Raw genomic sequence first — 16,713 nt, forward strand, 5'->3', positions numbered from 1 at the left:
CTAAATCTCTCAACACACACTCACAAAATGTTTTGATGCACATCTTGCAATTCGATGCTAGCCAAATGGTTTAAAAACTTGTTTTCAAAGGTACAAAAGCATAGGAATTGACTCCAACAAGTTTGAGATCAATCCTAAGTATTTTGAAGTGATTTTAAGCTATTCTTTAAGGTTTGCATCGATGCACACTCATCTTGCATCGATGCAAAGCATGCGACGACTTGTTGCATCGATGCAAAGATGTTTGCATCGATGCAACCTAGCTGAAAATTCAAATTTCAGCTTCAAAGACACATTTGCATCGATGCAAAAGTGTTATGCATCGATGCAAATGATTCAAAAACATAAAAAACGGCTAGTTTTGACAAAAAGGCTCCATCCCATTAACTCCCCAACGTTTCTAAGGTTTGGGGAGTCTATAAATAGATGGATTGAAGCCTTATTTCAAATACTTGAGTATTTGCAAACTATCTTGTTCATATTCTTTCATTCTACACATTTTTTTTTTGGTGTTATAATACACAATTTGAGAGAGCAATATCAATTGGTTCAATAGTGCTAAACTTGTAATCATACACTCTTCTAGAGAGTACTCATTTCGTCTCAACAATTCTTTGAGAATTGTTTTCTTGTACACTTTGTAAATTGGAGTGTGATCTCCAAGGTTGAGTCAAGAGTTATAAACACTATAGTCGGTGAGGATACCAAAGAAGTATACTAAGTACTCAAGGCAAATCTTAGAGAAGGTATCTCTAAGTGGAGTGGGTTAGTATACGAGTGGTGATCATATACCGTGAGGTGTTAGAAACTAAGGACTCGGATTGTAAAAGGTTTTGCGCGAGCACCTTGAAGCTTGGCAATAGTGGAACTTCTCAATAGCGATTGAGAAAGAAAGTGGACGTAGGACAAGGATTGTGCCGAACCACTCTAAATAGCGTTTGCATCTCTCCAAACTCATCTCTTCAATATTATTGTCTTTTACCTTTGAGCAAATAAATTGTGATCGAAAAGTAGCTTCGTAAGTACTTAAGGAATAGCTTAAGTCCGATTGGTGAAAAGCTTGATCAATTTATTTGAGTTGGTGTCTATTGGAAAGTAAAAGCTCCTTATAAATGCTTAGCAATTGAGTTAAGCTCTTGGAAAAATACTAGTACAATAACACTTTTGTATATTGTCTTTAACTTTCGCAAAAAGATTCATTGTTGTTGCAATACTCAATTCACCCCCCCTCTTGATGTCTATTGGAAAGTAAAAGCTCCTTATAAATGCTTAGCAATTGAGTTAAGCTCTTGGAAAAATACTAGTACAATAACACTTTTGTATATTGTCTTTAACTTTCGCAAAAAGATTCATTGTTGTTGCAATACTCAATTCACCCCCCCTCTTGAGTAATTGTGCATAGGTTCTTCAACAACCTAAGCATGCTTGGCACAAAATACAATGATAAACAAATTGTGATCAAGGTGCTTACAAGCCTTACACCAAAATGGAACTCCAAAGTGAACGCCATTGTGGAAGGAAGGCTCTATGATCAACTTACATTTGATCAACTACAAGGTAATCTTCTCACCTATGAAATGACTATGCTAAATAGACAAAAAGGTGAAGAAAGCAAGAAGAAAAGTCTCGCCCTTAAAACAACATCACTACAAGAAGAGAGTGATGATAATGAAGAAGAAGGAGATGAAGAATTTGCACTCTTATTAAAAAGATTCAATAAGTTTGCAATGAAGAAAAACTTCAAGAGTAAAACAAAGGTACCAAAATGCTATGAGTGTGGAGAAGTTGGACACATTAAACCCAATTGTCCAAAACTTCAAAAGGAGGACAAAAACAAGAAATTTAAGAAGAAGGAGAAAGCATACATATCATGGGAGAACGAGGATGAATCCGACTCCGATGACGACGAGGTTGCAAATCTTTGCTTAATGGCAAGCGAAGAAAAGGTTAGTGATGACAACTCCACTTCTTTTAATTTACAAGATGAATATGATGCCTTACTTGAGGTGCACACAAAACTTACCCAAGATTATTCTCTCCTAAAGAAAAAGAATATGGATCTTTTAAAACAAAATGAGATGTTGAAAAACGAGAATATCAATCTTGGAAAAGATAAGTGTAGCACAAGTAGTGATCCATACAAATCTTGTAAAATGCATGAAAATGAAATTACAAATCTTAAGAACACTTTAGCTAAGTTCAATGAATCTTCAAAGAACTTGGATAAAATGTTGAAAAACCAAAAGCATGTTCATAATAAGGAAGGTTTAGGTTTTGAAAAAGGAAAATTTAAAAATACTAAAACTCCTATTAGGCAACCGCAAGCCCAAAAGGCAAGCATGCCTAAAAGGAATGAAGCCTTTAAACATCCTCCTCAACATGCTTCATTTAGAAATTATAATCACAATGCATATAGATCAAAAGATGTTGCATTTAGGAAACAACCTAGGCAACCATTTAGAAACATGCATAGGATGCATAATCCAAATGTCATGTCATTATTGTAATAAAGTAGGTCATATAGCACCCGTATGCTTTACTAGAATTAAACATATAAACTTTCGTAGTCAAGATACGAGATGGGCACCTTATGGGCATTATGCTCATACTAACCATCAAGGATCCAAATTCACTTGGGTACCTAAATCCCAATTTTAATTGTTTTGTAGGTACGTGTTGGAGCTAAGGATACAAATTGGTATGTTGATAGTGGATGCTCCAAACACATGACCGGCGATGAATCAAAGTTCACCGCAATAGAGCCTACAAACGAAGGAAACGTGATCTATGGAGACAACAACACCGGCAAAGTAATCGGCGTTGGAAAAGTTGGTAAAAATTCTTCTACCTCAATAGATAATGTTATACTTGTCAAAGGTCTCAAACATAATCTCATTAGTGTTAGCCAACTTTGTGACAAAGGAAACTTAGTCACCTTTGATTCAAAATGTTGTTTGATAAAAAGGCAAGACACTAATGAAATTGTGCTAATTGGGCACCGTGTTGACAATGTATACATGATTAATCTAGATGAAGTTTCCTCAAATGATGTGAAATGCCTTGTTAGTAAAAATGATGAAACTTGGTTATGGCATCGTAGAGTAGCTCATGCTAACATGGACCATCTTAGCAAGTTGGTCTCTAAAGAGTTAGTAATTGGCTTACCAAAGCTACGTTTTGAAAAAGACGTCCTTTGCGACGCATGTCAAAAGGGAAAACAAGTAAAGGCCTCTTTTAAACCCAAAAACATTGTTTCAACAACAAGGCCATTACAACTTTTGCACATGGATTTATTTGGTCCTTCTAGGACTATAAGCTTTGGTGGCAATTACTATGCTTTAGTTATTGTTGATGATTACTCTCAATTTACATGGACCTTGTTCCTAGCAAACAAGAGTGATGCATTTCGAGCATTCAAAAGATTAGCCAAAGTTATTCAAAATGAAAAGAATTTGCATATATCATCCATTAGAAGTGATCATGGTGGAGAATTTCAAAACAATCTTTTTGAAACTTTTTGTAAAGAAAATGGCATTGAGCATAATTTTTCCTCTCCTAGAACACCACAACAAAATGGTGTGGTTGAAAGGAAAAATCGTCATTTAGAAGAAATGGCGAGAACTATGCTCAATGAGGCTAATATTCCTAAGTACTTTTGGGCGGATGCGGTTAGTACCGCGTGTTATGTTATGAATAGGATTATCATTCGACCTATTCTTAAGAAAACACCGTACGAATTGTACAAAGGAAGAAAGCTAAATATTTTCCACCTTCACGTCTTTGGCTGTAAATGCTTTATTCTAAATAATGGAAAAGATAACTTAGGCAAATTTGATGCTAAGGCTGATGAAGGAATCTTCTTAGGCTACTCTTTAACTAGCAAAGCTTTTAGAGTATATAATAAACGCATCATGACTATGGAAGAAAGTATTCATGTCGCTTTTGATGAAACTAACCGTTGTTATGCTAGAAAAGATTTTGATGAAAATGTAGAAAACTTTGATTCACTAAATTTGAATGGTGAAGACAAAGAAAAAGATTTAAATGAAGCCTCTACAAGCTCAACAAAGGATAGTGTTCAAGTTGAAGAAATTGAACCATCACAAGCACAAATAAATGCACTTCCAAAGGACTGGCGTACTTCAAAGGATCATCCTCTAGACAACGTCATTGGTGATGTTTCGAAAGGGGTAACAACTCGATCCACTTTTAGAAATTTATTTGCATATAGTGCTTTTGTTTCTCAAATTGAACCATCTACCATTGAGTCCGCAATTGATGATGAACATTGGGCTATGGCAATGCAAGAGGAGCTTAACCAATTCAAACGAAATGACGTTTGGGAATTGGTTCCTAAACCAAGTAATCAAACAATTGTAGGAACAAAATGGGTTTTTAGAAATAAACTCGATGAAAATGGTACAATTGTTAGAAACAAAGCTAGATTGGTAGCTAAAGATTATAATCAAGAGGAAGGCATTGATTATGACGAAACTTATGCTCCCGTAGCTAGATTAGAAGCTATTAGGATGTTACTTGCTTTTGCATCCTCTTATAACTTCAAACTTTATCAAATGGATGTTAAGAGTGCCTTTCTTAATGGTTTCATTCAAGAAGAAGTATATGTTGAACAACCTCCCGGTTTTGAGGATTATGAAAATCCTAATCATGTTTTTAAACTCAAGAAAGCTCTTTATGGTCTTAAACAAGCTCCAAGAGCTTGGTATGAACGTTTGAGCAAGTTTTTAATGGAAAAGGGTTTTAGAAGAGGGAAGGTTGATACAACTTTATTTATCATGATTGAAAACAAAAATATCCTTTTGGTACAAGTTTACGTCGATGACATAATATTTGGTTCAACTAACGAATCACTTTGCAAGTTTTTCTCAAACCTCATGCAAAGTGAATTTGAAATGTCCATGATGGGCGAACTCAACTTCTTCCTTGGTCTTCAAATCAAACAAGGAAAAGAAGGAACTTTCGTTAGCCAAACCAAATATTGCAAGGAATTGCTCAAAAGATTTGGAATGGACAATGCTAAGGCAATGGACACACCAATGAGCACTACTTGCTACCTTGACAAAGATGAACAAGGTAAAAATATAGATGTAAAGAAGTATAGAGGCATGATAGGATCATTACTTTATCTAACGGCAAGTAGGCCAGATATCATGTTTAGTGTATGCATGTGTGCGAGATACCAAGCTAATCCTAAGGAATCTCACTTAAGTGCGGTGAAAAGGATTATGAAGTATCTCATAGGAACATTAAATGTTGGATTGTGGTATCCGAAAGGATCCACTTGTGATTTGATTGGTTATTCCGATTCCGATTTTGCCGGTTGCAAATTGGATAGGAAAAGCACTAGCGGCACTTGTCACTTGCTAGGAAACTCTCTTGTTTCATGGCATAGTAAGAAACAAGTAAGTGTAGCCTTGTCTACCGCCGAAGCCGAGTATGTAGCCGCCGGTAGTTGTTGCGCCCAAATTTTATGGATGAAACAACAACTTGTGGACTATGGACTCATGCTTGATCACATTCCTATCAAATGTGATAATACTAGTGCAATAAATTTAACCAAGAATCCGGTTCAACATTCAAGAACCAAGCATATTGAGATTAGACATCACTTCATAAGAGACCATGTTGAAAAGGGTGATGTGGTTATTGAATTTGTCGAAACTAGTAAACAACTAGCGGACATCTTCACTAAACCTTTATGTAAAGAAAGTTTTTTTAACATCCGAAATGAACTTGGTATCTTGGATTCTAATCTAATATGATTTGTTTGAATTCATTGTATTTATATTGCTATTTTTGTATCTCTTACTAACTTAAGCATTGGAGATATCCAATTAGCCATTGTTTTGTAGGTTTATGAGTTGATGAATGAGTGATTAATCTTGAGGTAGATTGAAGAATTTGAAGATTATAAACAATGGAGGATCAACAAATTGAACTTTATAATAGTTTAAGTGAGTATATACATGATGGAACTCAAAGGATTGAAGAAAGAACCACCAAAGGATGAAAATTTGGTGATTTTGGGCAAAATGATGCATGTTGCATCGATGCAACCAAGCTTTGCATCGATGCAAAGCACACAACGTGCTATGTGCATCGATGCAAACACGACCAAATTGCACAAAAACACGTAAATTTGGCATTTTTGAGCAACAAAACCCCACTTTTTCATCATCTTCAACCTCACAACTCATATCCCCACATTCAAACCTCCATAACCTCCAAAACAAGCTCACATATAGCTTCATACAACTCACAAAACTTAGATACCCACTACAAACAAATTACATATTTGAAGTCCCCACATTCTCCTCTACAAAACCCATAAAACAAAACCATCCACAATGCCTAGAATCAAGAGAACCATCAAGAAGTCAAAAGGCTCTTCAAGTGTGGTTCCACCTCCAAATGATCATCCTTTGGCAAGGTACTTTGCTTCTAATGAAGATCTTCAATTCTATGAGGCAAGGCTCGCCGGAAGAAAGGAAATTCCTCCGAGGTATTTGGATCCGACCCTTCTTGTCATTCATAAGTTTGATACTCTTAAGGCTATTCTAGTTCATCAAGGCCTCATGGATTTTGTTCAAATTAAGAGTAAATATTATCCGGATTTAGTTGCCATAGCCTATAGTACACTCATGCTTGAGATTAATGAGGAAGATGAATCAAATTTCACATTATTCTTCAAGATAGGAAGAAAGGATTATAGGCTAGATGGTGATGAGTTAGCCACCATTTGGGAGTTGCCAAATCAAGGTGACTTGTTTCAAGGTGGTAAAACCCCAATTGATGAATGGGGTTATTCAAAGGACAATGCCATGCATTTGTTCAACCTTGTACAAGGAGCTCACTCCAAAATTAGTTGCAATTCAATGAGTGCGGAACATAGAACTTTGTTATATCTAGTCACCTATGTATTGCAACCTAGAATATCCGGGCATGCGAATGTCAATGATGAAGATTTGATTGTCATGTGGGCTATGATGAATGGGATTAAGATTAATTGGCCATACTTTATAGTACAACATATGATTAGGCTCAAGATGAAGGATAGGAATGGTGGATTAGGATTCCTTTGCCTATGGTCTAAAGTCTTTGATTATGTTGGTATTGATATATCAAATGAGATTGCCAAGGAAGTACCACCTCAATCTTGTATCAACACTCATATTCTCAACAAAATGGGAAGAAGAAATGTTGATGAACAAGGTCCTCAAGAGCAAGCTCCTCCACAAGCACCTCAAGCTCAAGAACCACCCTCCTTGGTTGATGTAATGAGAGAATTACAATCCATCAACCAAAACATCCAAAGGATTGAAGTAGAGCATGGTAGGCAACTTGAAGCACTTAATCGTCGTGTGTCTCGTGTAGATCATCGCACGGGTCGCTTGGATCGTCGTATTGATGACTTATATGAGCATTTCGGCATCCACCTACCGTATGAAGAGGATAATGATGATGATGAAGACCAAGATTGATTGTCTCCTCTTCATCAAGTCACTTCTTATTGCTTTATGTTTATTTGATTATATGAATTGTTAAACTAACTCCTAGTAAGCTAAGGATTTCTATTATGGTTTAAATACTTTGATATTTCCTTCATAATTTTGTTTAATGATTAATGCTTGTATGCTTATTTGGTGAATAACTCAAAATAGGCTTGGTACCCCTATTTTAAGTTAATGTGCATGCCTTGATATATTTCACTTCTTTAGGGGGAATTATGCATGCTTGTTATATATAAAAAGAGGAAATCAAATTCTTTTTGAAAGGGGGAATATCTCATCCTTGAGATTAATAGAGATATTGAACTTAAAAAAATTCATTGTTTTATGCATGCTTCTATGACACATTTCAAACTCCTTTCTTTTTGATAATGTCAAAAGGGGGAAGAAAAGTTTGAGGATATTTGAAGTTTTGAACTTTTGAAAAAGAAGAAGTTTGAGGATTTGAAAAGAAGAAATAAGTTTGCGAAACAATGATTTCAAAAAGACTTCCGCTAAGCAAAAACTTTTGATATCTAAATCGTTTTCTTTGATAAACGCCCTTTAAGGGAACAAATGCACATATTTAGGGGGAACTCCTGCAAAAATTTTTTTGTGAAGTCTTCTCCAAAGCTTTCTATAAAACAAAGTGCATTATTGTTGCTTTCAAAATCATTTATAAATGCATATCCTCAAAATTGGTTTGTCATTATCAAAAAGGGGGAAATTGTAAATCATGTTGCTTGTATGCGAAGTTTGTATTCGTAGGTTTTGATGAATGACAAACCAACAAACGACATGAAAGACAAACCAACAAACAACTTGAATGAACAAGCATGTTGAAAGATCAACCAACATTCAACGTTGAGGAATGAAGAGTTGAAAGCAACACAACAACAACAAGAAACTCAAGTCCACAACATTTGAAGACAAGTATAGTGTCTTAGGACTTAGGTAACTTCTTGTTAAGAACCAATTGCTAAATCTCTCAACACACACTCACAAAATGTTTTGATGCACATCTTGCAATTCGATGCTAGCCAAATGGTTTAAAAACTTGTTTTCAAAGGTACAAAAGCATAGGAATTGACTCCAACAAGTTTGAGATCAATCCTAAGTATTTTGAAGTGATTTTAAGCCATTCTTTAAGGTTTGCATCGATGCACACTCATCTTGCATCGATGCAAAGCATGCGACGACTTGTTGCATCGATGCAAAGATGTTTGCATCGATGCAACCTAGCTGAAAATTCAAATTTCAGCTTCAAAGACACATTTGCATCGATGCAAAAGTGTTATGCATCGATGCAAATGATTCAAAAACATAAAAAACGGCTAGTTTTGACAAAAAGGCTCCATCCCATTAACTCCCCAACGTTTCTAAGGTTTGGGGAGTCTATAAATAGATGGATTGAAGCCTTATTTCAAATACTTGAGTATTTGCAAACTATCTTGTTCATATTCTTTCATTCTACACATTTTTTTTTTGGTGTTATAATACACAATTTGAGAGAGCAATATCAATTGGTTCAATAGTGCTAAACTTGTAATCATACACTCTTCTAGAGAGTACTCATTTCGTCTCAACAATTCTTTGAGAATTGTTTTCTTGTACACTTTGTAAATTGGAGTGTGATCTCCAAGGTTGAGTCAAGAGTTATAAACACTATAGTCGGTGAGGATACCAAAGAAGTATACTAAGTACTCAAGGCAAATCTTAGAGAAGGTATCTCTAAGTGGAGTGGGTTAGTATACGAGTGGTGATCATATACCGTGAGGTGTTAGAAACTAAGGACTCGGATTGTAAAAGGTTTTGCGCGAGCACCTTGAAGCTTGGCAATAGTGGAACTTCTCAATAGCGATTGAGAAAGAAAGTGGACGTAGGACAAGGATTGTGCCGAACCACTCTAAATAGCGTTTGCATCTCTCCAAACTCATCTCTTCAATATTATTGTCTTTTACCTTTGAGCAAATAAATTGTGATCGAAAAGTAGCTTCGTAAGTACTTAAGGAATAGCTTAAGTCCGATTGGTGAAAAGCTTGATCAATTTATTTGAGTTGGTGTCTATTGGAAAGTAAAAGCTCCTTATAAATGCTTAGCAATTGAGTTAAGCTCTTGGAAAAATACTAGTACAATAACACTTTTGTATATTGTCTTTAACTTTCGCAAAAAGATTCATTGTTGTTGCAATACTCAATTCACCCCCCCCCTCTTGAGTAATTGTGCATAGGTTCTACAATTTGTAGACTCGATGCTGTTTGTCTAGACTAAAGTCTCGTGGTATTGTACATTGTTTCAGATTCTTTTTGCAGCTTATCTTGGTTGATCATCAATGGTTGACTACCAAGCTCATTGGCTGACTATGAGGAGTTGAAGTGTGCTTTTGTAAGGTTTGGTCTAAGATCTCGTATCTCAAGTTGCTTTCACATAGTGGAGGTATTCTTGATCTACTACATCTGCTGTTATAAAGTTAAAAGTGTTCTAAAAGGGCTTTGTCCCAGTGTCTGATTTTGTCATCGTTGCCTTGTGCGCTTAATCGTCATTTTCAATTTTTATACTTGGTTCTCATGACGTTCTTATGTGGAAGTTAGGCTATGCCTTAACAAAGTCTGGTATGAGCTTATGACCTTAAGTCTATAGAGATGAACTCGATGTTATCCTTAGCGACGTGTGTCTCTTTTGAATTTCCTCACACTCATCATTAAACTGCCACTGACATTATTAGAATACATTTCATTAATATAGTGAAAAGATATTTTTTCACCCATGTTCTCTTTGTTCCATCTCATTTATTTTATAAAAACTTCTTCTCCTTTCATTTTTTTGTCACTGCTACCATTTGCATAAAGAAAGATTTATGTGCTTATTGCTTTTATTGCTATTGGCCTTGTTGTCTATTGTTTTCTATTCTCCATATATCCTTTAACTAAGGTTGGTATCCATATACTTCTTGTTCTTTTCATTTCTTTCTTTTATTGTGCATTCTGACTTCGTTAGTAGAATGCTTCCATTTATTTTTTTACCCTTTGCTTAGAGTGCAAAAATAGTAGCATAATGATGGTGGTAGTTGATGTTATGTGTGGTGTCTCTACTTCTGTGTGATCCCTTCGCATTGGTGGTGCTAGTTGTGCTCTGTCGTAGTGAATTTTATTGTTGGCCTATAGGAAGGAAATTATTTGAGTAAATGGAAGGAACCACTAGTAAATTAGTTTTGTAGCACCCTTTGATATTTTTTATTTTGGAACTACTTTCTTATTTTTGAGCTTCTTATGTGGATGGTGTTTCTCTTGTACATATTATGTTGTCATATTAAGGATAACTCCCTTAAGAAAGCTCCCCTTACTCTCCCCTCCAAGATACTCGAAGAGTTAAAATGGGTTGATAGCATCCTAAGGGCAACATTTGAGGTGGATGAGGATTTCTCACACTGTTTCATCAAGTCCAACCATAGGGGCAAATGTAGATGGAAAAGTCAAATATGAACCCACAGTATTGGCTATTGACAAGCAAGTATATGATTTCAACTTAAAATATTCTCGAGTTTTTCATTCAGTGTCTATGCATGAATCCTTTTTTTTATCTTTTCAAATAAAGGATTTTGATCTTGCTCCTTCCTAACTATATCCATATAGTTGGGCAATGGTCAAGGGCTTTTAAATCATTTGCAACATTACCAAGGCATTTAATGTTAATGGGTTCCATTAATGTCAATCTTTCTACACTTACCTTTGTCAAAAGATATTTGGTCTCTTTGAGGATACCTTCAATGAGTTCAAAACCATCTTCTTCATGTTCTGTTCTCATGAGCGTGTTCATCCCTTTTTTTTTTTTGTCACATGAGGGTAAACTCCATTTCAATATATATTAGTGTGAGCATGTGGAGTTGCTAAAGTATGATTTCACAGACTTGGATGAGAAGGAGAGGTTGGCGGTTGAGGTCTTCTTTGAGTGTCAATTGGTGGTCTTTAAACTTCCTTTTGAAGCTAAGTGTATGTTGATCTTGAAAAGGTTGTATTTTTTTCAAATTGAGATTGGTATATATATCTTACGCTTTACAAATTTTTATTCTTTTATGGGAAAAAGACTAATTCTCTGGCTTCTGATGTTCCATCCTTGAATCCACAGAAGGTGGTTGACTCAAATAGTAATCTTGCTAAGAAGAAGAAAGCGGAAGTGACATCTGACTTGCCAATACTTTCGTATGAAATTCCCATTGTGACTTTCATATATGCATCCCTTCTCTTTGATGTTGCCAATTCGAGCTTGTTCATAGGATTTGTATATAAACCTTTATTAGGCTCAAAAGACTTCTATAACATTCGTGGCTCTTGCCTAGATGGAGATAATCTCTTTTGATGTTCAACTTCATGATGTGATTAGCTTAGAAATTAGATTCTTTGTATCTCATTACATTAGACCTTAAAATTGAGAAAAATGAGCTTAAGGGGAAGGTCGAGGTCAGAATTCTATTCTGAAAAAGTTGCACAACTTAGTGAAGTTAATATACATGGAGCAGGCGAATGTAGACATGAAAAAGGAACTGGCTAAGCTTGAAGTTGAGTGCAGACAACTCAGAGAGGACACCTTTGTTGGGGTAGATGAGGCCATGATAATTTTGGAGGCTCATGTTATTATTCTTCCCCTGACCTTCAGGTTTCCATGCTTGATCTATCGAAAATCATGATTAACGGCTAGATCGTTGATGCTTCTCTTTCTTGATGTAGTTTTTAACTTTTTTTTATCTTGGATTGTTTAGCCCAAAAATGTCTCTTTTGTAACACTAAATACATTGTACTTTGAGATATTAACTTTAACATTCTTGGCGTGCAAGTTATTTGCCCTTCAATATGGACCTTTTGCATTTTTATCGTTTTCTTATGAGTTTTTTATTTACCTATTTGTAACAATTTCGTATGCATGTTTACTTGAGTTTCTTGCTTATTTCTCATGTATCTTAGTTTTAGTATAATCGATTTTATGCTTTTTTGACTTATAATGTTTTCCATTTTTATAAAGTTGCCTTTTCGCTCTCCTTTACCCCTTTTGTAAGTTGTATTGCCTCTATGATTTCTGGATTTAGCACCAACTATTGTTTTTACTATTTTGGACTTGTCTCTTGCCTTTGGCAAGTCCTCACATTTCTTGAGCTTACAATTTTTACTTATACACCTCAATATTTTGGCTATGTGTTTCATTTCGCTTTCGAAAGGAGGTAACCACTTCAAAGACGATTTAGGAATTGAACCCTCTTCAGATCAAGTCAGGAGTTTAACCCTCTTAAGGTTGCTAATTCTAAAATTAGTATGGGTCGACCTTTTTGTACTTTAGAGTTGGTTCCAATAGATGAGAGCAAATTGCTATTAGGAGATCGGATCCAAGCTTAAGGTATTCAAGAAATGAAGTCTTCTAGCTTTTTTGAACTCGACATTAGTAGGATCTCTTCAATATAACCTTTTTTTGTATGCTCAGCTTTATATTGTGGTTTTCTCATAGAACTTTGGTTCTTTTATCTTCTTTATTGTCAATATGTTGGGCTTGAATTAACTCAAATTCAAATAACAAATAAGGAATTTATCTTGATAACTTTTTATTGTGGCAACCACCTTTGGTTGGTGTTCTTTAATGATTTGGAATGTGACAACTTAGGACTTATTGAATACGAGCACTTAGGATGCCTCCATCTCTAGCCCACAAGTCGGTGCAGTTGTCTTTTAGGATGGTTCTTAGCTTGTTTCCTAGTTTGTTGGAGGACCACCAACTTAGATTGTCCATGTCAGAGGTGTTGGTGTTCTGGTTGCTTTTCATCTTGGTCATGCAGTCTTCCAAAACTTGATCATTGTTTCACGCTTAAGGTTAAAGTCAAAAGATTCTAGAATATTAGCCTCATTAGTCACGAGGTCCTTATTTTGTTAGTGCACTTAAAGAGCTTGATGCTAAGATCTTGGTGAAGGAGAAATTTTCAATGTTAAAAAGGAACTTTACTATATTTATTCTTGCAAAAACAAAGATAAAGTTGCCTATATACATTTAAGTTGTATAGTTTTTTTTATGGTTGCTAGGCTTTCCATGTCTCTAGTAATTTATGTCTTACAGGTTTCAATTTTGCCTTTTCTGCTAGGCTCGTGATAGTACATGGATTGGTGGTTGTGATATGAGATCAAGTTTTTCTAGATAGGTAGAGTTTGCACCAAATGGTGAAAGCTTATTCTTCAAGTCAAATAAGGAGGTCATACTAGTCTAGGTCATCTTCTCTAGGACTTTATTAATTTGTAAGGCTTCTACTTTGTAAGTTAATTATGATACTTCTTTTTGTTCATTTGATAACCAACATGTGCTAATGTGGATTTGGTACCTAAAACTTTTGAGTTCAAAAGTTTTCCCAGGGCTGTTATGCCTCTCTTTACTCCTGGCTTTTACCTGGTATAAACGGTGCCTGAGATGTCAAGAAATGAGTCATTTTCTCGACTTTGGATGTGGTGAACACATTTGAGATACATTCTTCTGAAAGACATGATTTGTCTTGTTAGAAGAATTTGTTTGCAATCGAGTTCATGACATTTGTTTACAATTTTCTTTTATCTTATCTGAGTTACAAGTTTGGTTGTTGTGTCTTCTTAATTCGGCTAGGTATTTGTTCAACCCTTTTTCTTTTATCAAGCATGCTCTTTGAGAATGTCATAGTGGGTATCTTGCATTGGCAGTTTCTAACTTGATGATGTCAGGTTTGCATCAATTCGATCTATATATGAAAAAGTAATTTTTTCATGAAATAGATGTTCCTAAAAAATTGCCAAGATTGACAAAGTAATATCAGTTGTATATCATTATACTTTTGTAACTCTCGAAGAATCCTTTTTCTTTTTGTCAGAATTTGTGCCATGTGAGGTTGAGGTCAAAATTCTTGTCTTCTTGACTTCCAATAAAACGTCTCTTCCTTATTGATCTACATCAACGCTCTTCCGTTCAGCCTCTTGTGCAATTTCATATTCTAATCGGAGCAAGATACTGTTGTAATATGGGTTAAACTCATGACCTTGGATTGATGTTGTTCTAGTGGTAGAGGCATGCGACTTTGGGAAACCACATGAGATGCAAGTATGTAACTTAGGTGAGCCTGGTTGAAGATTAGTGTTCGTACCTAACTATTGATACGTACTTATGAGAATCCAGATCCCAATGTGAATTGTTCAGACCAGGCCGGGAAGACAACCTACAAGCACTCCAAAGTTTAAGTTAGTAGTGCGTTTCTAGTAGTGATAATGTGTCTTGTCTTACCAATTTGCAGAGCTCCCGTTTTATGTGTTTTCCTAAGTATCCATTGAACATTTATTGCTTCGAATTTACATTTGTCTTGCTTGTTTTCCGTTTTACCAACCCAGAATTATTTTCGTATTTATGTTACCCGTGTTCTTCGCATAACGTTGGTAATGTATGATTCTGTATAGTCAAATTCTCAATATTCATTATTGTCCAAAACAGTGTCCCAACTTGGGCTTCTTGGCTTGCGACATTGTCAAGTATGCCCAAGTTTTAATGGACCGGGCCCATGTAACCCTCTTCTCTTTCTTGCCTTTTGGGCATTTTTAAGCGCCCAAAAAATTTTCTTCAAAAAGAAACCTTTCGGAAGCGGTTTTAATTTCTTCTCTTGGTTTTCGAATCATTTCTGAACCATCGCCTCTACATTTTTCTCTTCATCAATCAATCAATTAATGAAGCATTTACTCTTACGAGAAAGTTTTACTTTACTTTACTTTATTTCATTTCCTATTTTCGCATTTGCTATCTCTTGTTTTTGCATTTGCTTCTAGAAAAGCCATCCTCTATTCTCTGAAGAAAAGAGGAATTCTCTTCGTTGTTTGTCACGGTGTTTTGGACCCTTGCGACTTTCTCATCTACTTCTCCTTCCTTGTGGTTCTTATCTAAGTAAAAATTTTGTTCTCCTTGCACTCACATTTTTGTTCGTTCCTTTATGCTTTGTGAAAATGGAATAGATTTTTTGCATGTGTGCTATCATTCCTAAAATGCGATATTTTCTTTGTTGCCTGGTATTTCCTCTATTGGTTCTCTCTGATTTAGTAACCGAATCAATTTAGTGGGGGTACCACTATCTAGTTTTTCCCCTCCTTAGGGTACGACTAGTTTGCATGTTTCTTTGCATTTTCTATGGAAATTTTGATATTTTAGGGATAGATAATCTCTTCTTCGTAGGAAGGAAAAGGATTTTTCCTCTATGATATGGTGGCGGTGCCCTTGTAGGTATATCGAGATGCCGAGGAATAAGGTGGTAGCTTCTCACGAATGAGTCGGGATGTCATCCTCTAGGCCGGTTCCGTGTCCTCCTCAACGTGAGGGTGAACGTGTTATCCTTACTCTTGGGTTTCCGAGGAAGTGAGATCTACTCCTTTTACTATCACCGAAGACGAACTTGAAGCTATGCGAGAAGCCGGGGTTATCTTTGATTTTGATTTGGAAAATCTATATGTGCTTTCTGTTCCTCATCCGAATGATCGCCTCTACCATTTCAACCATCATGCGGGTTACAAACCTGATTGGTTATGGATGTATAAGACGTTATTTACATGTTTTGGAGTTCGTCTTCTGTTCTCCAGCTTTCAACAAGACATTTTAAGTTATACTAGCTACGCTCCTTCATAATTGCATTCAAACACTTGGGCTATCATCCGAGGGTTTGAGTTGTTGTGTTCCTTCTTAGGGTTGAATACATGTTATAGAGTTTTCTTCTATTTTTTTTACTTTAGCTCCCAGGGTTGCAGGTTTATCTCCTTTAGAGGTATCCCAAATAGGAGAATTTTTACTCTTTTTGAAGAGTCTTACCATGGTTTTAAGAAAAAGTTTTTTAAGATTGAGAGGGTAGAGGAAAACTATGCCTTTTTTTATGACTTTAGAAGATGAAAAAAAGTTTAATTTATATTGGAATTTTAATGTATTGTTCCCTAAGATCCAATTGCAAGGTATTAACACTTCCAAGTTTGCGAGCATCCAAATGCTTTTGGAGCTTTGGAATGAAAATCCCTTAAGTCTTTGAACTATTTTTTCCGACGAGCATGCAGATCGAAATGCCATTGGTAAATACTTTACGTTTGGTCTTTTAATTATGCAATTTGACGCTCTGACGATCTCACCATTTTCCTTCCTTCTCTTCTTTCTTTTTCACAATTGGCATGGCTGGGGGATTGGGGATATT

General features: G+C 35.7%; 1 protein-coding gene and 1 pseudogene across 1 annotated transcript in view; one reads left to right on the top strand and one right to left on the bottom strand.

The window, feature by feature from the left end:
- The window catches only part of LOC107627388 (TMV resistance protein N-like), a 40,780-nt gene that overhangs the window by 8,947 nt on the left and 15,120 nt on the right, over positions 1–16,713 (bottom strand). The window lies entirely within an intron of this gene.
- LOC148574807 (uncharacterized) lies at positions 6,369–16,554 on the top strand (annotated as a pseudogene).

Source organism: Arachis ipaensis, chromosome B2 (assembly GCF_059453495.1).
Source record: "Arachis ipaensis isolate K30076 ecotype BB chromosome B2, ASM5945349v1, whole genome shotgun sequence".
Lineage (NCBI taxonomy): Eukaryota > Viridiplantae > Streptophyta > Magnoliopsida > Fabales > Fabaceae > Arachis > Arachis ipaensis.